The sequence below is a fragment of the Aethina tumida genome, chromosome 2 (assembly GCF_024364675.1).
Source record: "Aethina tumida isolate Nest 87 chromosome 2, icAetTumi1.1, whole genome shotgun sequence".
NCBI classification, from domain to species: domain Eukaryota; kingdom Metazoa; phylum Arthropoda; class Insecta; order Coleoptera; family Nitidulidae; genus Aethina; species Aethina tumida.
The window spans coordinates 2,169,716-2,193,533 of NC_065436.1; the positions used below are offsets into that span (position 1 = coordinate 2,169,716).

General features: G+C 31.3%; 1 protein-coding gene across 4 annotated transcripts in view; it reads right to left on the bottom strand.

Moving 5' to 3' along the window:
- Positions 1 to 23,818, bottom strand: part of LOC109604968 (Down syndrome cell adhesion molecule-like protein Dscam2) — a 174,304-nt gene that overhangs the window by 142,661 nt on the left and 7,825 nt on the right. The gene's annotated exons all lie outside the window — the stretch shown is intronic.

The following is a 23,818-nucleotide window of genomic DNA, read 5'->3' on the forward strand; positions in this document are numbered from 1 at the left end:
TCATTTTATGGACATTTATAACATAATAAAGAAACCCTTCTCTAATATTAAAATGGACTCACTGTAAATTGGTCCTCCGAGACGGACCTGTGTTCCATACATCTGGTTCAGTTTAAATAATTTGACATTTGAGTGGGTTAAGTAGATATCTAACTTAAGAAAACAGCTTTACACATTTTGTCACAGCTTTTAGAAATATTTTAGTTCAATTTCTGATACTTTTATGAAAGGCAACTTATCTAAAATATAATATACTTTAAAATTAAAGATTTTTTATCATTTTATGGACATTTATAACATAATAAAGAAACCCTTCTCTAATTTTAAAATGGACTCACTGTAAATTGGTCCTCCAAGACGGACCTGTGTTCCACACAACTGCTTCAGTTTAAATAATTTGACATTTGAGTGGGTTAAGTAGATATCTTACTTAAGAAAACAGCTTTACACATTTTGTTACAGCATTTAGAAATGTTTTAGTTCACTTTCTGATACTTTTATGAAAGGCAACTTATCTAAAATATAATATACTTTAAAATTAAAGATTTTTTATCATTTTATGGACATTTATAACATAATAAAGAAACCCTTCTCTAATTTTAAAATGGACTCACTGTAAATTGGTCCTCCAAGACGGACCTGTGTTCCACATAACTGCTTCAGTTTAAATAATTTGACATTTGAGTGGGTTAAGTAGATATCTTACTTAAGAAAACAGCTTTACACATTTTGTTACAGCATTTAGAAATGTTTTAGTCCAATTTCTGATACTTTTATGAAAGACAAGTTATCCAAAATATAATATACATTAAAAATAAGATTTTTTATCATCTTATGGACATTTATAACATAATAAAGAAACCCTTCTCTAATTTTAAAATGGACTCACTGTAAATTGGTCCTCCGAGACGGACCTGTGTTTCATACAACTGGTTCAGTTTAAATATTTTGACATTTGAGTGGGTTAAGTAGATATCTAACTCAATAAAACAGCTTTACACATTTTGTTACAGCATTTAGAAATGTTTTAGTTCACTTTCTGATACTTTTATGAAAGGCAACTTATCTAAAATATAATATACTTTAAAATTAAGATTTTTTATCATTTTATGGACATTTATAACATAATAAAGAAACCCTTCTCTAATTTTAAAAAGGACTCACTGTAAATTGGTCCTCCGAGACGGACCTGTGTTCCATACAACTGGTTCAGTTTGAATAATTTGACATTTGAGTGGGTTAAGTAGATATCTAACTTAAGAAAACAGCTTTACACATTTTGTCACAGCTTTTAGAAATGTTTTAGTTCAATTTCTGATACTTTTATGAAAGGCAAGTTATCTAAAATATAAACCCACTGTAAATAAATAATTAAATATAATGAATTTATACTGACTAGTAAATGAAATTTATTTCATGGAAATCTTTAGTGTTCCACTAATTCAGATTTAAAGTATTATGTCTGATTATATCAACAGAATATGGCTGATTCATTATTGAAATATATATTTATATTGATGAATTTAAAGACCAATTTAATCATATCATTTATAAAAAGAATTAATTAATTTTAACCGTGAATTTTGAGAATAAATTAGATGTCACTGTACTAAAAAATTTCATATAGAAAATTGAATTGAATTTGGGCAATTTCCATTAGAAATGAACCAACAAAGAACTGAAAATTCAATTTCCACATCCCCCCTGAAAATTTATTTTTATTACTTCATGAAACCGTTAAAAATTCACGTTGGCACGACGAAAACTCGTCGCGACGGTAAACAAAAATATGGGCATGAAATGCGAAAATCCAATTTCAATTATACCGGTAATTTATCGACGAACCGGCAACTTTTGATGTAACCATTTTACAGTTAAAGTTAAAACTGATTAAGCGAAATTGCAATTTGGTCACCGACGGTTATTTACGTCTTTGAAACTTTAATTTTTCGATTAAATCATCCCCGTAACCTCGTTAAGTTCGTCTGAATTGTGGTCTGGTGGTTTTTAGGTCTTAAATTTATCTAATTTACATTACAAAATGTTAAAATTCAAATTATTAACTGCATAATTACTTTCTTGATTCTTTATTTTATGTTTTTTTAAGCTCTGTTAATTTTTTATTAGAAATTAATTTATTTCTAGCTGTGCCCAAATTTTGATCACACTACAGAGCATCCCTGACATCTCGAAAGTTCTTTCCTGGCACGGTGAAACTCGCGTCGACGGAAATTGCTACAAACAGAAAGGGGTTGTGAACCTGGGGGGCGAAATGGGTGGGAGGAAGTGGCGTCGCGTCGCCCGCTTCACGATCAGACCACGAATAATTCACGCCGTTGCATTTGTTTATAATTAAATTTCGTAACTTTCCTGCCACGTTTATTTGTTTATTTACGCAGCTTGGCTGCGTTCCACCTTTTGGTGAAGCACACGAGTCGGTTGTGGGCTCGAGTTTAATGGAATTTGAGGGAGCTGTGACTAGGGGTAGAGATTTTCGTTTTCTTTTGCCTTCGTCTTTGACTAAACCCTCAACTCAACCCTAGTTTTGTACTCTCAAGAACACAAGATTATGGACGAAGTCGAAAATCAATTTTGGAGTGAGAGTAAAGGAAAAATATTAATTTTTTAGCCCCGTACACTCAAACTCTTGAGTTTGTTAGTAAAAAACCAGAAGTAAACTGTCAGAAACGGGAAGTTATAGTTAAATATTTAATATCGAAGTCAGCAAAGTCTAAATGAGGGATTTTAGGTTTTTGGTCCGGCTCTTAGCAACTTAGCTGCGTTCCACCTTTTGGTGAAGCACACGAGTCGGTTGTGGGCTCGAGTTTAATCGAATTTGAGGGAGCTGTGACTGGGGGTAGAGATTTTCGTTTTCTTTTGCCTTCGTCTTTGGCTAAACCCTCAACTCGACCCTAGTTTTGTACTCTCAAGAACACAAGATGATGGACGAAGTCGAAAATCAATTTTGGAGTGAGAGTAAAGGAAAAATATTAATTTTTTAGTCCTGCACACTCAAAGACTTGAGTTTGTTAATAAAAAACCAGAAGTAAACTGTCAGAAACGAGACGTTATAGTTAAATATTTAATGTCGAAGTCAGTAAAGTCTAAATGAGGGATTTTAGGTTTTTGGTCCGGCTCTTAGCAACTTAGCTGCGTTCCACCTTTTGGTGAAGCACATGAGTCAGTTGTGGGCTCAAGTTTAATCGAATTTGAGGGAGCTGTGACTGGGGGTAGAGATTTTCGTTTTCTTTTGCCTTCGTCTTTGGCTAAACCCTCAACTCGACCCTAGTTTTGTACTCTCAAGAACACAAGATGATGGACGAAGTCGAAAATCAATGTTGGAGTGAGAGTAAAGGAAAAATATTAATTTTTTTGTCCTGCACACTCAAAGACTTGAGTTTGTTAAAAAAAACCAGAAGTAAACTGTCAGAAACGGGACGTTATAGTTAAATATTTGATGTCGAAGTCAGCAAAGTCTAAATGAGGGATTTTGGGTTTTTGGTCCGGCTCTTAGCAGCTTAGCTGCGTTCCACCTTTTGGTGAGGCACACAAGTCGGTTGTGGGCTCAAGTTTAATCGAATTTGAGGGAGCTGTGACTGGGGGTAGAGATTTTCGTTTTCTTTTGCCTTCGTCTTTGGCTAAACCCTCAACTCGACCCTAGTTTTGTACTCTCAAGAACACAAGATGATGGACGAAGTCGAAAATCAATTTTGGAGTGAGAGTAAAGGAAAAATATTAATTTTTAGTCCTGCACACTCAAAGACTTGAGTTTGTTAATAAAAAACCAGAAGTAAACTGTCAGAAACGAGACGTTATAGTTAAATATTTAATATCGAAGTCAGCAAAGTCTAAATGAGGGATTTTGGGTTTTTGGTCCGGCTCTTAGCAGCTTAGCTGCGTTCCACCTTTTGGAGAGGCATACAAGTCGGTTGTGGGCTCAAGTTTAATCGAATTTGAGAGAGCTGTGACTGGAGGTAGAGATTTTCGTTTTCTTTTGCCTTCGTCTTTGGCTAAACCCTCAACTCGACCCTAGTTTTGTACTCTCAAGAACACAAGATGATGGACGAAGTCGAAAATCAATGTTGGAGTGAGAGTAAAGGAAAAATATTAATTTTTTAGTCCTGCACACTCAAAGACTTGAGTTTGTTAATAAAAAACCAGAATTAAACTGTCAGAAACGGGACGTTATAGTTAAATATTTAATGTCGAAGTCAGCAAAGTCTAAATGAGGGATTTTAGGTTTTTGGTCCGGCTCTTAGCAGCTTAGCAGCGTTCCACCTTTTGGTGAGGCACACAAGTCGGTTGTGGGCTCAAGTTTAATCGAATTTGAGGGAGCTGTGACTGGGGGTAGAGATTTTCGTTTTCTTTTGCCTTCGTCTTTGGCTAAACCCTCAACTCGACCCTAGTTTTGTACTCTCAAGAACACAAGATGATGGACGAAGTCGAAAATCAATTTTGGAGTGAGAGTAAAGGAAAAATATTAATTTTTTAGTCCTGCACACTCAAAGACTTGAGTTTGTTAATAAAAAACCAGAAGTAAACTGTCAGAAACGGGACGTTATAGTTAAATATTTGATGTCGAAGTCAGCAAAGTCTAAATGAGGGATTTTGGGTTTTTGGTCCGGCTCTTAGCAGCTTAGCTGCGTTCCACCTTTTGGTGAAGCACACGAGTCGGTTGTGGGCTCGAGTTTAATGGAATTTGAGGGAGCTGTGACTGGGGATAGAGATTTTCGTTTTCTTTTGCCTTCGTCTTTGACTAAACCCTCAACTCAACCCTAGTTTTGTACTCTCAAGAACACAAGATGATGGACGAAGTCGAAAATCAATTTTAGAGTGAGAGTAAAGGAAAAATATTAATTTTTTGTCCTGTGCACTCAAAGACTTGAGTTTGTTAACAAAAAACCAGAAGTAAACTGTCAGAAACGGGACGTTATAGTTAAATATTTAATTTCGAAGTCAGCAAAGTCTAAATGAGGGATTTTAGGTTTTCGGTCCGGCTCTTAGCAGCTTAGCTGTGTTCCACCTTTTGGTGAGGCACACAAGTCGGTTGTGGGCTCAAGTTTAATCGAATTTGAGGGAGCTGTGACTGGGGGTAGAGATTTTCGTTTTCCTTTGCCTTCGTCTTTGGCTAAACCCTCAACTCGACCCTAGTTTTGTACTCTCAAGAACACAAGATGATGGACGAAGTCGAAAATCAATTTTGGAGTGAGAGTAAAGGAAAAATATTAATTTTTTAGTCCTGCACACTCAAAGACTTGAGTTTGTTAAAAAAAAAACCAGAAGTAAACTGTCAGAAACGGGACGTTATAGTTAAATATTTAATGTCGAAGTCAGTAAAGTCTAAATGAGGGATTTTAGGTTTTTGGTCCGGCTCTTAGCAACTTAGCTGCGTTCCACCTTTTGGTGAGGCACACGAGTCGGTTGTGGGCACAAGTTTAATCGAATTTGAGAGAGCTGTGACTGGAGGTAGAGATTTTCGTTTTCTTTTGCCTTCGTCTTTGGCTAAACCCTCAACTCGACCCTAGTTTTGTACTCTCAAGAACACAAGATGATGGACGAAGTCGAAAATCAATTTTGGAGTGAGAGTAAAGGAAAAATATTAATTTTTAGTCCTGCACACTCAAAGACTTGAGTTTGTTAATAAAAAACCAGAAGTAAACTGTCAGAAACGGGACGTTATAGTTAAATATTTAATGTCGAAATCAGTAAAGTCTAAATGAGGGATTTTAGGTTTTCGGTCCGGCTCTTAGCAGCTTAGCTGTGTTCCACCTTTTGGTGAGGCACACAAGTCGGTTGTGGGCTCAAGTTTAATCGAATTTGAGGGAGCTGTGACTGGGGGTAGAGATTTTCGTTTTCCTTTGCCTTCGTCTTTGGCTAAACCCTCAACTCGACCCTAGTTTTGTACTCTCAAGAACACAAGATGATGGACGAAGTCGAAAATCAATTTTGGAGTGAGAGTAAAGGAAAAATATTAATTTTTTAGTCCTGCACACTCAAAGACTTGAGTTTGTTAAAAAAAAAACCAGAAGTAAACTGTCAGAAACGGGACGTTATAGTTAAATATTTAATGTCGAAGTCAGTAAAGTCTAAATGAGGGATTTTAGGTTTTTGGTCCGGCTCTTAGCAACTTAGCTGCGTTCCACCTTTTGGTGAGGCACACGAGTCGGTTGTGGGCACAAGTTTAATCGAATTTGAGAGAGCTGTGACTGGAGGTAGAGATTTTCGTTTTCTTTTGCCTTCGTCTTTGGCTAAACCCTCAACTCGACCCTAGTTTTGTACTCTCAAGAACACAAGATGATGGACGAAGTCGAAAATCAATTTTGGAGTGAGAGTAAAGGAAAAATATTAATTTTTAGTCCTGCACACTCAAAGACTTGAGTTTGTTAATAAAAAACCAGAAGTAAACTGTCAGAAACGGGACGTTATAGTTAAATATTTAATGTCGAAATCAGTAAAGTCTAAATGAGGGATTTTAGGTTTTCGGTCCGGCTCTTAGCAGCTTAGCTGTGTTCCACCTTTTGGTGAGGCACACAAGTCGGTTGTGGGCTCAAGTTTAATCGAATTTGAGGGAGCTGTGACTGGGGGTAGAGATTTTCGTTTTCCTTTGCCTTCGTCTTTGGCTAAACCCTCAACTCGACCCTAGTTTTGTACTCTCAAGAACACAAGATGATGGACGAAGTCGAAAATCAATTTTGGAGTGAGAGTAAAGGAAAAATATTAATTTTTTAGTCCTGCACACTCAAAGACTTGAGTTTGTTAAAAAAAAAACCAGAAGTAAACTGTCAGAAACGGGACGTTATAGTTAAATATTTAATGTCGAAGTCAGTAAAGTCTAAATGAGGGATTTTAGGTTTTTGGTCCGGCTCTTAGCAACTTAGCTGCGTTCCACCTTTTGGTGAGGCACACGAGTCGGTTGTGGGCACAAGTTTAATCGAATTTGAGAGAGCTGTGACTGGAGGTAGAGATTTTCGTTTTCTTTTGCCTTCGTCTTTGGCTAAACCCTCAACTCGACCCTAGTTTTGTACTCTCAAGAACACAAGATGATGGACGAAGTCGAAAATCAATTTTGGAGTGAGAGTAAAGGAAAAATATTAATTTTTAGTCCTGCACACTCAAAGACTTGAGTTTGTTAATAAAAAACCAGAAGTAAACTGTCAGAAACGGGACGTTATAGTTAAATATTTAATGTCGAAATCAGTAAAGTCTAAATGAGGGATTTTAGGTTTTTGGTCCGGCTCTTAGCAACTTAGCTGCGTTCCACCTTTTGGTGAAGCACATGAGTCAGTTGTGGGCTCAAGTTTAATCGAATTTGAGAGAGCTGTGACTGGGGGTAGAGATTTTCGTTTTCTTTTGCCTTCGTCTTTGGCTAAACCCTCAACTCGACCCTAGTTTTGTACTCTCAAGAACACAAGATGATGGACGAAGTCGAAAATCAATGTTGGAGTGAGAGTAAAGGAAAAATATTAATTTTTTAGTCCTGCACACTCAAAGACTTGAGTTTGTTAATAAAAAACCAGAAGTAAACTGTCAGAAACGGGACGTTATAGTTAAATATTTAATTTCGAAGTCAGCAAAGTCTAAATGAGAGATTTTGGGTTGATGGACGAAGTCGAAAGTCAACTTTAGAGTCAGAAAAAAGAAAAAATATTGATTTCTTTGGCCTAAGCAAAAAACCAGACTTTATAATTAAATGTTTAATCAGCAAAGTCTAAATGAGAGATTTCGGGTCTTTGGTCCGGCTCCTCCGGGGAATACAAGTTTCGCCGTCGCCACCGTTGATAAAAAACGGCATCCGACAACTTTTTAATTATTTTGTCCGTCTGCTATCGATTGGAGACTGTCGCGCAGTTTGAAAAATAAAAAGTCGCCGTCAGATGTTCGAAGCGTGGAGCAAAAGGGTACATCGGAAGTGGCCTACATTCCCGCCACTGCTTCGCTGTTTTGTCGCCCGTTAAATGACAAGTCGGCGAAAAACTTACGGAATCAGTGCCAATCTGGAGCACATCAGCAAAAACCGTCGCTGCCGATTATAACTTTTATTTACTTATTTTGCCACGTCTGGCTTTTATTTAAACTGTCACACGTCGGCAACAAAGTTTGACGACCACTCCACCAAAACCATCCCTGGCAATTAGTTAGTTTTGAGTCACAAGGAAAACAAGGACACTCGCACTCAATTGGCGGAGGACAGGGTGTAACGAAAATTGGGCTAAACACCAGCCAAGAGTGAAATTGTTGGAGTTTGCGGCTTAAGAGTCGGCACTCCTAATTTTAGGAGCGTACGTCCGTGTACCCCCGAAACTTTGCCATATAGTTTTGGATGCATATAAATTATACCTAGGTGTAAAACCTCCAAACTTAATTGTTTCAAAACTATGTCGGACTACGTTGTTTATTAGATTGTCTGCTGTTAATTAATAACAACGTGACGGTGTTGAATTTATACCTTGTTAATTGAGTTTAAATCATTGCCAAGCAGGAAAAAAAAATTGTGCGTGGGGGAATATTAAAAATTAAATGGAAATAATGTGCTGGGAGATCATGTAAATTTCGTTACGTAATTCCATTTGAGCGAAAAATTTATTTGATTTGAGGCGGATGTTAAGCCGGGCTTAACTTTGTTCCAATTACGAATTACTGTCGAGATTATTTAAATTGGGATTTACCATTTCAAAATTAGAGGAGGATTTCCTTATTATATTGTAAATGTTCATAAAAACACTTAAAAGTTTAAGTATTATATTTTTTCAAAAATGTCAGAAATTGAGTAAAAACTATGACAAAGCTGTTTACATAAGTTAGATATCTCAAATGTCAAATTATTCAGCCACGTTCTGCTGATTACTCAGTAAATTTATCTGATTGATCAGTATAAATTTCTCTGATAAGTCAATATAATGTCACTTTTTTAATCAATATAACTACACTGATGAATCAGATACGTTCTGTTGATTAATCAGTAAGTTTATCTGATTGATCAGTATAAATTCACTCTTTAATCAATACATTTTCACTGATAAATCAGTCATATTCTGTTGATTAACTGATCCAATTTCTCTAATAAGTCAGTATAAGCCACTTTTTAATCAACTACACTGATGAATCAGACACGTTCTGTTGATTAATCAGTAAGTTTATCTGATTGATCAGTATAAATTCACTCTTTAATCAATACATTTTCACTGATGAATCGGTCATATTCTGTTGATTAAATGGTCCAATTTCTCTGATAAGTCAGTATAAAGACACTTTCTTAATCAATATAACTACACTGATGAATCAGACACGTTCTGTTGATTAATCAGTAAGTTTATCTGATTGATCAGTATAAATTCAATCTTTAATCAATACTTTTTCACTGATGAATTAGTCATATTCTGTTGATTAACTGGTCTAATTTCTCTGATAAGTCAATATAAAGTCACTTTTTTAATCAATATAACTACACTGATGAATCAGACACGTTCTGTTGATTAATCAGTAAGTTTTTCTGATTGATCAGTATAAATTCACTCTTTAATCAATACATTTTCACGGATGAATCAGTCATATTCTGTTGATTAACTGGTCCAATTTCTCTGATAAGTCAATATAAAGTCACTTTTTTAATCAATATAACTACACTTATAAATCAGACATGTTCTGTAGATTAATTAGTAAGTTTATCTGATTGATTAGTATAAATTCACTCTTTAATCAATACATTTTCACTGATGAATCTGTCATATTCTGTTGGTTAACAGGTCCAATTTCTCTGACAAGTCAATATAAAGCCACTTTTTTAATCAATATTACTACACTGATGAATCAGACACGTTCTGTTGATTAATCAGTAAGTTTATCTGATTGATCAATATAAAGTCACTCTTTAATCAATACATTTTCACTGATGAATCAGTCATATTCTGTTGGTTAACTGGTCCAATTTCTCTGACAAGTCAATATAAAGTCACTTTTTTAATCAATATAACTACACTGATGAATCAGACATCAGACAGATCAGTATAAATTCAATCTTTAATCAATACATTTTCACTGATGAATTAGTTATATTCTGTTGATTAACTGGTCTAATTTCTCTGATAAGTCAATATAAAGTAACTTTTTTAATCAATATAACTACACTGATGAATCAGACACGTTCTGTTTATTAATTAGTAAGTTTATCTGATTGATCAGTATAAATTCACTCTTTAATCAATACATTTTCACTGATGAATCAGTCATATTCTGTTGGTTAACTGGTCCAATTTCTCTGACAAGTCAATATAAAGTCACTTTTTTAATCATTATAACTACACTGATGAATCAGACACGTTCTGTTGATTAATCAGTAAGTTTATCTGATTGATCAGTATAAATTCACTCTTTAATCAATACATTTTCACTGATGAATCAGTCATATTCTGTTGATTAACTGGTCCAATTTCTCTGATAAGTCAATATAAAGTCACTTTTTTAATCAATATAACTACACTTATAAATCAGACATGTTCTGTAGATTAATTAGTAAGTTTATCTGATTGATCAATATAAATTCACTCTTTAATCAATAAATTTTCACTGATGAATCAGTCATATTCTGTTGATTAACTGGTCCAATTTCTCTGATAAGTCATTATAAAGTCACTTTTTTAATCAATATAACTATAATCAATATAACAATACATTTTCACTAATGAATCAGTCATATTCTGTTGATTAACTGGTCCAATTTCTCTGGTAAGTCAGTATAAAGTCACTTTTTTAATCAATATAACTACACTGATGAATCAGACACGTTCTGTTGATTAATCAGTAAGTTTATCTGATTGATCAGTATAAATTCACTCTTTAATCAATACATTTTCACTGATGAATCAATCATATTCTGTTGATTAACTGGTCCAATAAAGCCACTTTTTAATCAATATAACTTCATCAATGAATTAGCCACCTTCTGTTGATTGTTGTTGATTGTTTTATTGATTCACTGACTAATCAGAATAAATCCACATTTTAATTAAAACAATTTAGGTATACTAGCTTTTCTTTGAAGTTGATGAATATTTGCATTTTTAATAACGGCGTTGCCTTAAAATTTACTTTCAATTTGCAACACGTTTTGTTAACGTCTCCGAAGACATGTTCCGCAGAAATATCATCCACGTTCCATCATCATTACAAAGCGTACAGTCGAAACTATAAAATTATGAATAATACAAGAAGTCTAATTGCGACGATTATTCAAATTTCTACTGTGCACATATTTCAACGGCACAGACGGACAGTAACAAACTGTTAGCCGTCCGTGTATTCTTTTTGTCTCGCCCCGAAATTTATTGGACGCACTCAAACCAAATAATGTACGGGACTTTCCTTCCAAGCAAACTTTCGACGATATTTCAACTCAATCTGGTTACGGCCACTGTCACTGCTTTTATTTAGTATTTCGGACAAGCCTCCCCCAAACGTTTTTTCAACCCGACCGTTTAGCTTCGCCTCAGCCCGTTCCGAAATGAAATATTAAAAGGAATTCGTCGCATTAAATGAACGTCGCAATTGTTTGGCGTTTTGCTCAGAAGTCGTTTCCCGAAAATGAAACGGGGATTAAGTTCGTGAAAATAGACGCAACGCTGCGCCGTTAATTATTTAAGCACAATGAGCGTTGAGTAATTAAAAATAAAACGGGTTTAATTTAAAACAGTTCCCACTTTAATATTCGTTCGCTTCAATCTTTTTCCACAAGACAAACGTGAAATTCATTGTTCGAAATTTCGTGGGGATTTACGAAACGGGTTTTACATTATTTTAATTAATCTGTAAAAAGGGCACACCATCAGTAATTAGTACATACATTTATGCTGTGCATGTTAATTTAATTGAAATAGTTGTTCGTGTTTCTTTTCAGGTGTAAATGTTGTGTAGATTTTGCATTGTGCTCAGTGAATTAGCCTTAATTGGATTATCAACACTACCACTGTATTAAGGATTGAAGCAGCTGTTTAGTTTTCCTGTTAATATCAAAGTTTTGGCAAACAAGATAAGTTCGAACTCATTGAACAAATATGACGGGTGTTGATGGAAATCACGTTTCGATATCAAATGGTCATTATAACTAATAAATTAGTTACGAGATGTAAACTAACGTATTTGGATTAATTACACGATTTATTCAATTACATTGTATTATTTATTAAAAAAAAAAGATTTTTTTCAGACTATTTATTGTAGAAACTTTAGGATTCTTCTGTGAAATTCTACTGAATTAAATAGAGATTTATGTTAATTTATTCACTTCAGGATAACTAGGACTGTTTCATTGATTTATCAGCATAAATTCAGGACTTAAACAGTTTAATTTTGCTTATTAATTCACCATATTCTGTTGACTAATCAGGACTGTTTCACTGATTTAACAGTATAAATTCAGTATTTAATCAGCACAATTTGACTGATAAATCAACCATATTCTACTGATTTATCAGGACAATTCCACTGATTGATCAGCATAAATTCAGAACTTAAACAGTTTAATTTTGCTTATTAATTCGCCATATTCCATTGACTAATCAGGACTGTTTCACTGATTTATCAGCATAAATTCAGTATTTAATCTGCACAATTTCACTGAAGAATCAACCATATTCTACTGATTTAGCAGGACAATTCCACTGATTGATCAGCATAAATTCAGATCTTAAATAGTTTAATTTTGCTTATTAATTCGCTATATTCTGTTGACTAATCAGGACTGTTTCACTGATTTATCAGCATAAATTCAGTATTTAATCTGCATAATTTCACTGAAGAATCAACCATATTCTACTGATTTAGCAGGACAATTCCACTGATTGATCAGCATAAATTCAGATCTTAAACAGTTTAATTTTGCTTATTAATTCGCTATATTCTGTTGACTAATCAGGACTGTTTCACTGATTTATCAGCATAAATTCAGTATTTAATCAGCACAATTTCACTGATCAATCAACCATATTCTACTTATTTAGCAGGACAATTCCACTGATTGATCAGCATAAATTCAGAACTTAAACAGTTTAATTTTGCTTATTAATTCGCTATATTCTGTTGACTAATCAGGACTGTTTCACTGATTTATCAGCATAAATTCAGTATTTAATCAGCACAATTTCACTGATCAATCAACCATATTCTACTTATTTAGCAGGACAATTCCACTGATTGATCAGCATAAATTCAGAACTTAAACAGTTTAATTTTGCTTATTAATTCGCCATATTCCATTGACTAATCAGGACTGTTTCACTGATTTATCAGCATAAATTCAGTATTTAATCTGCACAATTTCACTGAAGAATCAACCATATTCTACTGATTTAGCAGGACAATTCCACTGATTGATCAGCATAAATTCAGATCTTAAATAGTTTAATTTTGCTTATTAATTCGCTATATTCTGTTGACTAATCAGGACTGTTTCACTGATTTATCAGCATAAATTCAGTATTTAATCTGCATAATTTCACTGAAGAATCAACCATATTCTACTGATTTAGCAGGACAATTCCACTGATTGATCAGCATAAATTCAGATCTTAAACAGTTTAATTTTGCTTATTAATTCGCTATATTCTGTTGACTAATCAGGACTGTTTCACTGATTTATCAGCATAAATTCAGTATTTAATCAGCACAATTTCACTGATCAATCAACCATATTCTACTGATTTAGCAGGACAATTCCACTGATTGATCAGCATAAATTCAGATCTTAAACAGTTTAATTTTGCTTATTAATTCGCCATATTCCATTGACTAATCAGGACTGTTTCACTGATTTATCAGCATAAATTCAGTATTTAATCTGCACAATTTCACTGAAGAATCAACCATATTCTACTGATTTAGCAGGACAATTCCACTGATTGATCAGCATAAATTCAGGACTTAAACAGTTTAATTTTGCTTATTAATTCGCCATATTCCGTTGACTAATCAGTACTGTTTCACCGATTTATCAGCATAAATTCAGTATTTAATCAGCACAATTTCACTGAATAATCAACCATATTCTACTGATTTAGCAGGACAATTCCACTGATTGATCAGCATAAATTCAGAACTTAAACAGTTTAATTTTGCTTATTAATTCGCCATATTCCGTTGACTAATCAGTACTGTTTCACCGATTTATCAGCATAAATTCAGTATTTAATCAGCACAATTTCACTGAATAATCAACCATATTCTACTGATTTAGCAGGACAATTCCACTGATTGATCAGCATAAATACAGGACTTAAACAGTTTAATTTTGCTTATTAATTCGCCATATTCTGTTGACTTATCAGGACCGTTTCATAGATTTAACAGTATAAATTCAGTATTTAATCAGCACAATTTCACTGATGAATCAACCATATTCTACTGATTTAGCAGGACAATTCCACTGATTGATCAGCATAAATTCAGGACTTAAACAGATTTAACAGGATAAATTCAGTATTTAATCAGCAGAATTTCACTGATTAATCAGTATAAATTCAATATTTAATCTGTACAGACATTTAGATTTTTTTGTAAACTCTCATTACTCTCTTCAACATTCGTAACAAAATACACAGTAATGTCTAATTAAAACGCGGATATTAAAAACTTCGACTGAATACAATATTACCTCATAATCGCAGAAACCTTTCGAAAATCGTCCGTACCGAACATTAACAGTTTCAATAGAACCAACCGAATCGGTTCAGTCCGCAGTTGGAAAAAGTTGAAGCCCGTCCCGGGCAAAAGTTAATGAAATCGCCTTCCGTGCCTTGCCGCCCCCCTTTTGTCACCGAATTACTCCGGAACGCGACAATTTCGCGGCGCGGTGGGTTCGTCAACTTTAAAACCGCTGACAGGCCGATTTCTTTTCAATTGACTTTGCCTCCGGTCTGTTTACCGCAGCGGCTAAACTACACTCGATAGGTCGGACGTGATTTTCGCTCCGTGCAACGACCCCCCCATTCATTCAACCCTTACGTCGATACGTCACAATCGGCTCGCGTAACTAATTGTAAAATGCGAACAACAAAACATCTCTTAACTGGAAAATTACCATCCAACAGAAATTACACCCCGTTATCTATGATAATTTTTTGTACTACTTTTATCAAGTGTAAAATAATTTCTGTACTCTAGAGTATTGCCACGAAAGTTTAAAGTTGATTAAACTGTATGAAAAATAGATTAGAAAGTTTTACAACTGTTTTAATTGTGTACATAACTGTTTAGAATGATAAAACTGTATAAAATGTATGTAATATTGTTTCAAAGGTTTCACATATTGTCAGAGTTTTATACAGAACAGTATAAGTCTATAACTGCTTAAACTGTATAAAATGTTGCCTGAAAAGTACAATAGCTGCCTTAATTGTCTATAAAACTATTTATAAAGTTTAAAAATTTTAGCAGAACTGTTCAGAAGATTTGGAGCACAATAGAATATTGCCACGAAAGTTTAAAGTTAATTGAACTGTATGGAAAATAGCTTAGAAAGTTCCACAACTGTTTTAATTGTGTGCATAACTGTTTAGAATAATAAAACTGTATAAACTGTACATAATAATGTTTAAAAAGTTTCACATATTGTCACAGTTTTATACAGAACAGTATATGTTTGTAACTGCTTAAACTGTATGAAATATTGCTTAAAAAGTACAATAGCTGCCTTAATTGTGTATAGAACCATTTATAAAGTGTAAAACTCTCAGGGGAACTGTTCAGAAGATTTGAAACACTCTAGAGTATTGCCACGAAAGTTTAAAGTTAATTGAACTGTATGGAAAATAGCTTAAAAAGTTCCTCAACTGTTTTAATTGTGTGCATAACTGTTTGGAATAATAAAACTGTGTAAACTGTACATAATAATGTTTAAAAAGTTTCACATATTGTCACAGTTTTATACAGAACAGTATATGTTTGTAACTGCTTAAACTGTATGAAATATTGCTTAAAAAGTACAATAGCTGCCTTAATTGAATATAGAACTATTTATGAAGCTTAAAACTCTCAGAGGAACTGTTCAGATGATTTGCAACACTCTAGAGTATTGCCACGAAAGTTTAAAGTTAATTGAACTGTATGGAAAATAGCTTAGAAAGTTCCACAACTGTTTTAATTGTGTGCATAACTGTTTAGAATAATAAAACTGTATAAACTGTACATAATAATGTTTAAAAAGTTTCACATATTGTCACAGTTTTATACAGAACAGTATATGTTTGTAACTGCTTAAACTGTATGAAATATTGCTTAAAAAGTACAATAGCTGCCTTAATTGTGTATAGAACTATTTATAAAGTGTAAAACTCTCAGGGGAACTGCTCAGAAGATTTGAAACACTCTAGAGTATTGCCACGAAAGTTTAAAGTTAATTGAACTGTATGGAAAATTGCTTAGAAAGTTCCACAACTGTTTTAATTGTGTGCATAACTGTTTAGAATAATAAAACTGTATAAACTGTACATAATAATGTTTAAAAAGTTTCACGTATTGTCACAGTTTTATACAGAACAGTATATGTTTGTAACTGCTTAAACTGTATGAAATATTGCTTAAAAAGTACAATAGCTGCCTTAATTGTGTATAGAACTATTTATAAAGTGTAAAACTCTCAGGGGAACTGCTCAGAAGATTTGAAACACTCTAGAGTATTGCCACGAAAGTTTAAAGTTAATTGAACTGTATGGAAAATTGCTTAGAAAGTTCCACAACTGTTTTAATTGTGTGCATAACTGTTTAGAATAATAAAACTGTATAAACTGTACATAATAATGTTTAAAAAGTTTCACGTATTGTCACAGTTTTATACAGAACAGTATAAGTTTGTAACTGCTTATACTGTATGAAATATTGATTAAAAAGTACAATAGCTGCCTTAATTGTGTATAGAACTATTTATAAAGTGTAAAACTCTCAGGGGAACTGTTCAGATGATTTGAAACACTCTAGAGTATTGCCACGAAAGTTTAAAGTTAATTGAACTATATGGAAAATAGCTTAGAAACTTCTACAACTGTTTTAATAGTGTACATATCTGTTTAGAATAATAAAACTGTATAAATTGTACATAATAATGTTTAAAAAGTTTCACATGTTGTCACAGTTTTATACAGAACAGTATAAGTTTGTAACTGCTTAAACTGTATGAAATATTGCTTAAAAAGTACAATTTAGCCTTAATTGTGTATAGAACTATTTATAAAGTGTAAAACTCTCAGGGGAACTGTTCAGAAGATTTGAAACACTCTAGAGTATTGCCACGAAAGTTTAAAGTTAATTGAACTGTATGGAAAATAGCTTAGAAAGTTCTACAACTGTTATAATAGTGTACATATCTGTTTAGAATAATAAAACTGTATAAACTGTACATAATAATGTTTAAAAAGTTTCACATATTGTCACAGCTTTATACAGAACAGTATATGTTTGTAACTGCTTAAACTGTATGAAATATTGCTTAAAAAGTACAATGCCTTACTTGTGTATAGAACTATTCCCGAGCTATTTAGAAGATTTAAACTACTTTAGAGTACTGCCACGAAAGTTTAAAGTTAATTGAACTGTATGAAAAATAGCTTAGAATGTTTGACAACTATTTTAATTGTATACAGAAATGTTTAGACTTATAACTTAACTGTATATAAAACTCTGTCTTGGATTTATACATAACTGCACAGAACTATTTAAACTGTATGAGTAGTTGCTTAAAAAGTGTCTTAACTGTATAAGAACTGTAATTGTTAATTTGATAGGTATAAAAATGGGACAAGTTTGATTTAGCTAAAAAGCCAACGTAATCGATCATTCATCATTGACTTCTTTCTTGTTTTATTCCTAAGTAACCACTTATCGGCCACAAATCTACAAACGATCAGAGCATATTCGTCGTTCCTCATAAAAAAGGAACCCTCCAGGTCTCCAAGACAGATGTCGTATCGCACCACGAACTGCACCTAATCATGAAACGTTTTCCCTTATCGCATTCGTAAATTAGGATGGCTTTCAGCCATCAAATATTCAGTGTTATGGGTGGCAGTAAAACGCAGCCTCTCCCCGAAGCAACTCCTCGTCCTCCTTCAATTTTCATTGTCGCACATCTTTTATTAACCGCTGCGCCAAAACCGGAATTGTTTTCCGGGGAAATATGTGATTTGGATTACAACGGATTTGTTTTTAAGTTGTGTCGATAATTTCTTTGATCAAGTGTGCTTGCATGATCAAAGCTTTGCAGGCGATAATCCTCGTCCATCTCCCGTTCCCAATTCCGCCAAAATAATTTACTCAATTAGTCCCGCAAGGTCCTTAACAACGTGGCGGGATAAGAAGAACGTCGGTAATTAGTCGGCGCCGATATTTCGAAACAATTCGGTTCGTCGGCCCGTTAATTAACGCTTTCGCATGCAAATGAATACATAGATGGAAAACAGATTGAGTGATCTTAAATTAATCTTGATGGGCACATCTAATTACGTTGATAATGACGGCACCGTGGCAATTCCGAGGTATTAATCAAACAGCGTGGCGCTACATTAAATATTCCATGTCGAACATGTGACTATCAAATGGTTGAACGGCGTCAGTTTATTTAGCATGTGTAAATATTGATTGGGCAATCGTGTATAAATGGAGTCCGTTTCGGTGGTGGCGTGGAGGACTGATCCTTCAGACGTCTTATCGCAAATGGACGCGGGTTTGCCACCTCGAGTGAGGGATATCGGTTTAAATGAAGCCCGAAATGGGAGTTGTAGTGTAAGATTTCGGTAAACGGCCGGACGATACGCAGGATGTTGAAGGATAAGGTTTCGGGCTTCACTTTTCTCGATATTGGAAATGGCAGATGTCTTATCTTGTGTGTGATGTAAGCACAAACGGAATTCAACGTTGGACGGAAAATAGTTTTTGGATCTAAGGCTTAATAATTGCTTTTAGTTATTAAAAATCTAAGTGGAAGTATTCTGTTATCCAGATCAATAAAATAAAATTGTTAAGATATTTTTTAATGATCTTAGTCATCAAATTTTGTCTTTAATAGAAAAAGTAGAAACAAATATATGTATCTTAATTTATATTCAGCATAAAGACCTGAAACACATTCTGAAAAATTGACATTGCATCCTTCAACAATCTTTTGCAGGATGATGGTACAGAAGCATCATCCTATTATGAAAAAAACTAAGGAATAACTCCTCGTAGTTTTAATTAATAAAAACTGAAAGATCATATAAAAGACTTGAATCCCTCGGAGGAATCTGTTTAATTACAGTCATCCAGGATAAACAATTGAATACTTTATCCAGGTAAAAAAGACAAACTACTATTGGATTATCCAAGATGACTGTTTATGTGAATTCCATGTCGTGTTAAAGAAAAATGGTCTTTCAATTTATTTAACATCATTTTCAACTTACTGAAGTCCCATTAATAAATATTATAATGGAATAAATTTGAAAATTAATTAATTAATATATATTTTGTTTCATATTATATATTAAATATATTTTAAAATTACATAAATAACCTTGAAAGTAATTGATTAATTAAATTTTTGCTATATTTTTAACAAATTATAATTTGTATTTATTTGTTAGACAAATTTGTTTAGTTTTTCTTTGAAATTTTTATTAACTCACTTAAATATTTAAATTTAATAGAAATATATGTTTTTTGAAAACTTAAGAAAACAGATAACAGATATTAATTTTGAAATTTTTAATAAATTTTTCTAAATATTTATATTTGTTTATTAAATTTACTAGTAAAATATAATTTTTGAAAACTAAAGAAAATAAATTATTAAAAATTGTACAAAATCATCTTGAAATTAATTAATTAAGCAAAATATTTGAGATAATAATTTTAATAATTAATTTTAAAAATACATATGTTATTAAGTTCAAATTTTTAATAAATTCTTCTAAATATTTATATTTGTTTATTAAATTTAATAGAAAAATATATTTTCTGGAAAGTGAAGAAAATAAATCATTAAAAATTATACAAAGTTATCTTGAAATTAATTAAGAAAAATATTTGAGATAATAATTTTAAAAATTAAGTGTAAAAGTATATATTTTATTAATTTCAAATTTTTAATGAATTCTTCTAAATATTTATATTTGTTTATTAAGTTAAATACAAAAATATGTTTTCTGAAGACTTAAGAAAATAAATCATTAATAATTGTACAAAGTCACTTTAAAATTAATTTATTAAGCAAAATAGTTGAGATAATTAATTAGAAAATTAATTTTAAAAATATATATTTTATTAATTTCAAATTTTTAATGAATTCTTCTAAATATTTTTATCTATTTATTAAATTTAATACAAAAATATATTTTCTGAAGACTTAAGAAAATAAATCATTAATAATTGTACAAAGACACTTTAAAATTAATTTTTTAAACAAAATAGTTGAGATAATTAATTAGAAAATTAATTTTAAAAATATATATTTTATTAATTTCAATTTTTTAATGAATTCTTCTAAATATTTATATTTATTTATTAAATTTAATACAAAAATATATTTTCTGAAGACTTAAGAAAATAAATCATTAATAATTGTACAAAGTCACTTTGAAATTAATTTATTAAACAAAATATTTGAGATAATTAATTAGAAATTTAATTTTAAAAATATATATTTTATTAATTTCAATTTTTTAATAAATTCTTCTAAATATTTATATCTATTTATTAAATTTAATACAAAAATATATTTCTGAAGACTTAAGAAAATAAATCATTAATAATTGTACAAAGTCACTTTGAAATTAATTTATTAAACAAAATATTTGAGATAATTAATTAGAAATTTAATTTTAAAAATATATATTTTATTAATTTCAATTTTTTAATAAATTCTTCTAAATATTTATATCTATTTATTTAATTTAATACAAAAATATATTTTCTGAAAACTTAACAAAATAAATCATTAATAATTGTACAAAGTCACTGTGAAATTAATTTATTAAGCAAAATAATTGAGATAATTAATTAGAAAATTAATTTTATAAATATATGTTGTATTAATTTCAAATTTTTAATAAATTCTTCTAAATATTTATATCTATTTATTAAATTTAATACAAAAATATATTTTCTGAAGACTTAGGAAAATACATCATTAATAATTGTACAAAGTCACTATCTGTTGTATGTTTGTTTATTAAATTTGCCATAAAAATATATTTTCTGGAAACTTATGAAAATAAATCAATAAAAATTGGACAAAGTCACCTTTAAATTAATTAATTATGCAAAATGTTTGAGATAATAACTTTGAAAATTAATTTTAAAAATATATTTTCTGACAACTTAAGAAAATAAATCATTAAAAATTGAAAAAAGTCAGTTTGAAATTAACTAATTATGCAAAATATCAATCAAAATTACATGATATCTAAATTTGATTATTATCTTTAATATTCTCAATCTAAATCCAATAACTAAATAATTTAATAACAAAATAAACGTATCCTTTTATGCTAATTTTTAAACTTCATAAAAAGGCCATAAAACGTTATGACATGATATAGATAAAAATATTTACGTTTACGATACAATCCTTTAATCGTTTTAAGGAAATCCCCCAAATTACGTTGTCATTTAAGTAGCTATTCCCGTCATTAAACCGCCGGAACACAACTTCTAAGACGGATTAACGTCTATCAAATATTAAGATCCCTTCTGCATCATTTTCCTGAACAACTCCTGAAATATTTTGTGAAAAATAATAAAGCTGTTTAAAAGCACTTTCCTATTTCATTGACGTTCAATTCCTGCGTGTTTCACAAATTTATGAGTTGCTTTGTAACAATGAAACTTCGCAGAAATACGTAAAGTTCCCAACTTCTTAAATTTGTATAAATTTTGTTGTTGCAATACCAAACGTTCCAAATAAAAGACGCCCTATTGTTGAGTGCAGTCAGCTTAAAAAACGTATTAGAAAAAATGGATGCACGTAGAGTCCGTGGCGAGATTAATGCAGCTTCAAGTGTCCTTTATGGCATCGAGAAATGGAATTGTGTGTGCTTTGTAGATATGGCGCGTCTACCACTCATATTGTCCCATTGTGAGGGGTAAGTGGGACTGAAGGGTCGGTTGGCGTCGTTTTCGGTGGCGTTTTGGTTCCAAAAATTGTGTGGTCCGAGAACACCGATGGTTTTCTTTGTGGAACACGTACAACGTGCTTCTTCACTTAGAAGATAATATATTATTTATTTTCAGTGACGCTTTTTATTTTTAAAAGGGAGGAATTCATCTGAAAACAGACGTAAAATACAATCAAACAATAATTATTTATTTGACGTTTATTACTATTAACTGTAAATTGTTGAAAATATAACAAAAAATTAAGTGATGATGCCCTTTTGGTGCCACCGAATTTACAGCTGTTTCTGACTAAATTTTGGGCACACAATTCAAAATAACATACATATATTTGTTATTTGTGATTTAAACATTTTCTTCTATACAATTTTGTAGCATGGAGTTCAATTGGACGGTTTTGCTGAAGACTTCATGTCGGCCATCTTGTTTTATAGCTATTTCAGTAAAAATTCTATTGTAAAATATTTTGCATAATCAATTAATTTGTACAATTTTTAATGATTTATTTTCCAAAAATATATTTTACAAGTAAATTTGATAAACAAATATAAATGTTTAGAAGAATTCATTAAAAATTTGAAATTAATAAAATATATATTTTTAAAATTAATTTTCTAATTAATCATCTCAACTATTTTGCTTAATAAATTAATTTCAAAGTGATTTTGTACAATTATTAATGATTTATTTTCTTAAGTCTTCAGAAAATATATTTTTGTAGTAAATTTAATAAATAGATATAAATATTTAGAAGAATTTATTAAAAATTTGAAATTAATAAAATATACACTTTTAAAATTAATCATTTCAACTATTTTGCTTAATAAATTAATTTCAAAGTGACTTTGTACAATTATTAATGATTTATTTTCTTAAGTCTTCATAAAAAATATTTTTGTATATATATATAATATATATAATATTTAGATGAATTCATTAAAAATTTGAAATTAATAAAAAATTTATTATTAAACTTAATTTTCAAAATTATTATCTCAAATATTTTGCTTAATTAATATATATATGATATAGTTTTTAGTGAATTAAATTAACAAATATAAATATTTAGAAAAATTTATTAAAAATTTGAAATTAATAAAATATGTATTTTAAAAATTAATTTTCAAAATTATTATCTCAAATATTTTATATAATTAATTAATTTCATGGATCCAAATTTTGATGTTTTAAAAATAAATATGTTACTAGTAAATTTAACACATAAATAAAAATATTATATTAAAAAATTTGAAAGTAATAGAATATGTATTTTTAAACAGTATTGATTTGAATTGTATTTACTAAACAACGTGTTGATTTTGGTTAAGATAAAGTATAGGTGCTAAAAATATATTATTGACGCAATTTATTATTAAACCTCTTCGATCTAACTTTAAATACGGTCAACGTTTTGGGGCGGTGGATGAAATTCAAATTCGCCACTGCTGTTTAATCTCCCCGTCTGGATAATCCGAAATTAATTGAGGTCTATTTAAGCCGCAGGGAATTGACTATAAAACGAAGATACGTCAACCGAAATGTCTTAATTTATAATGGGACTGGGGTTACTTTTATTCGCCACCGGGGGAGCCTCTCCTACGTTACATTGTTTTAAACTAGTCGATTGTTCAGACTAAAATATTTGTACCAACAATAGTTTGAGTCAACCAACAAATTATTGTCGCAC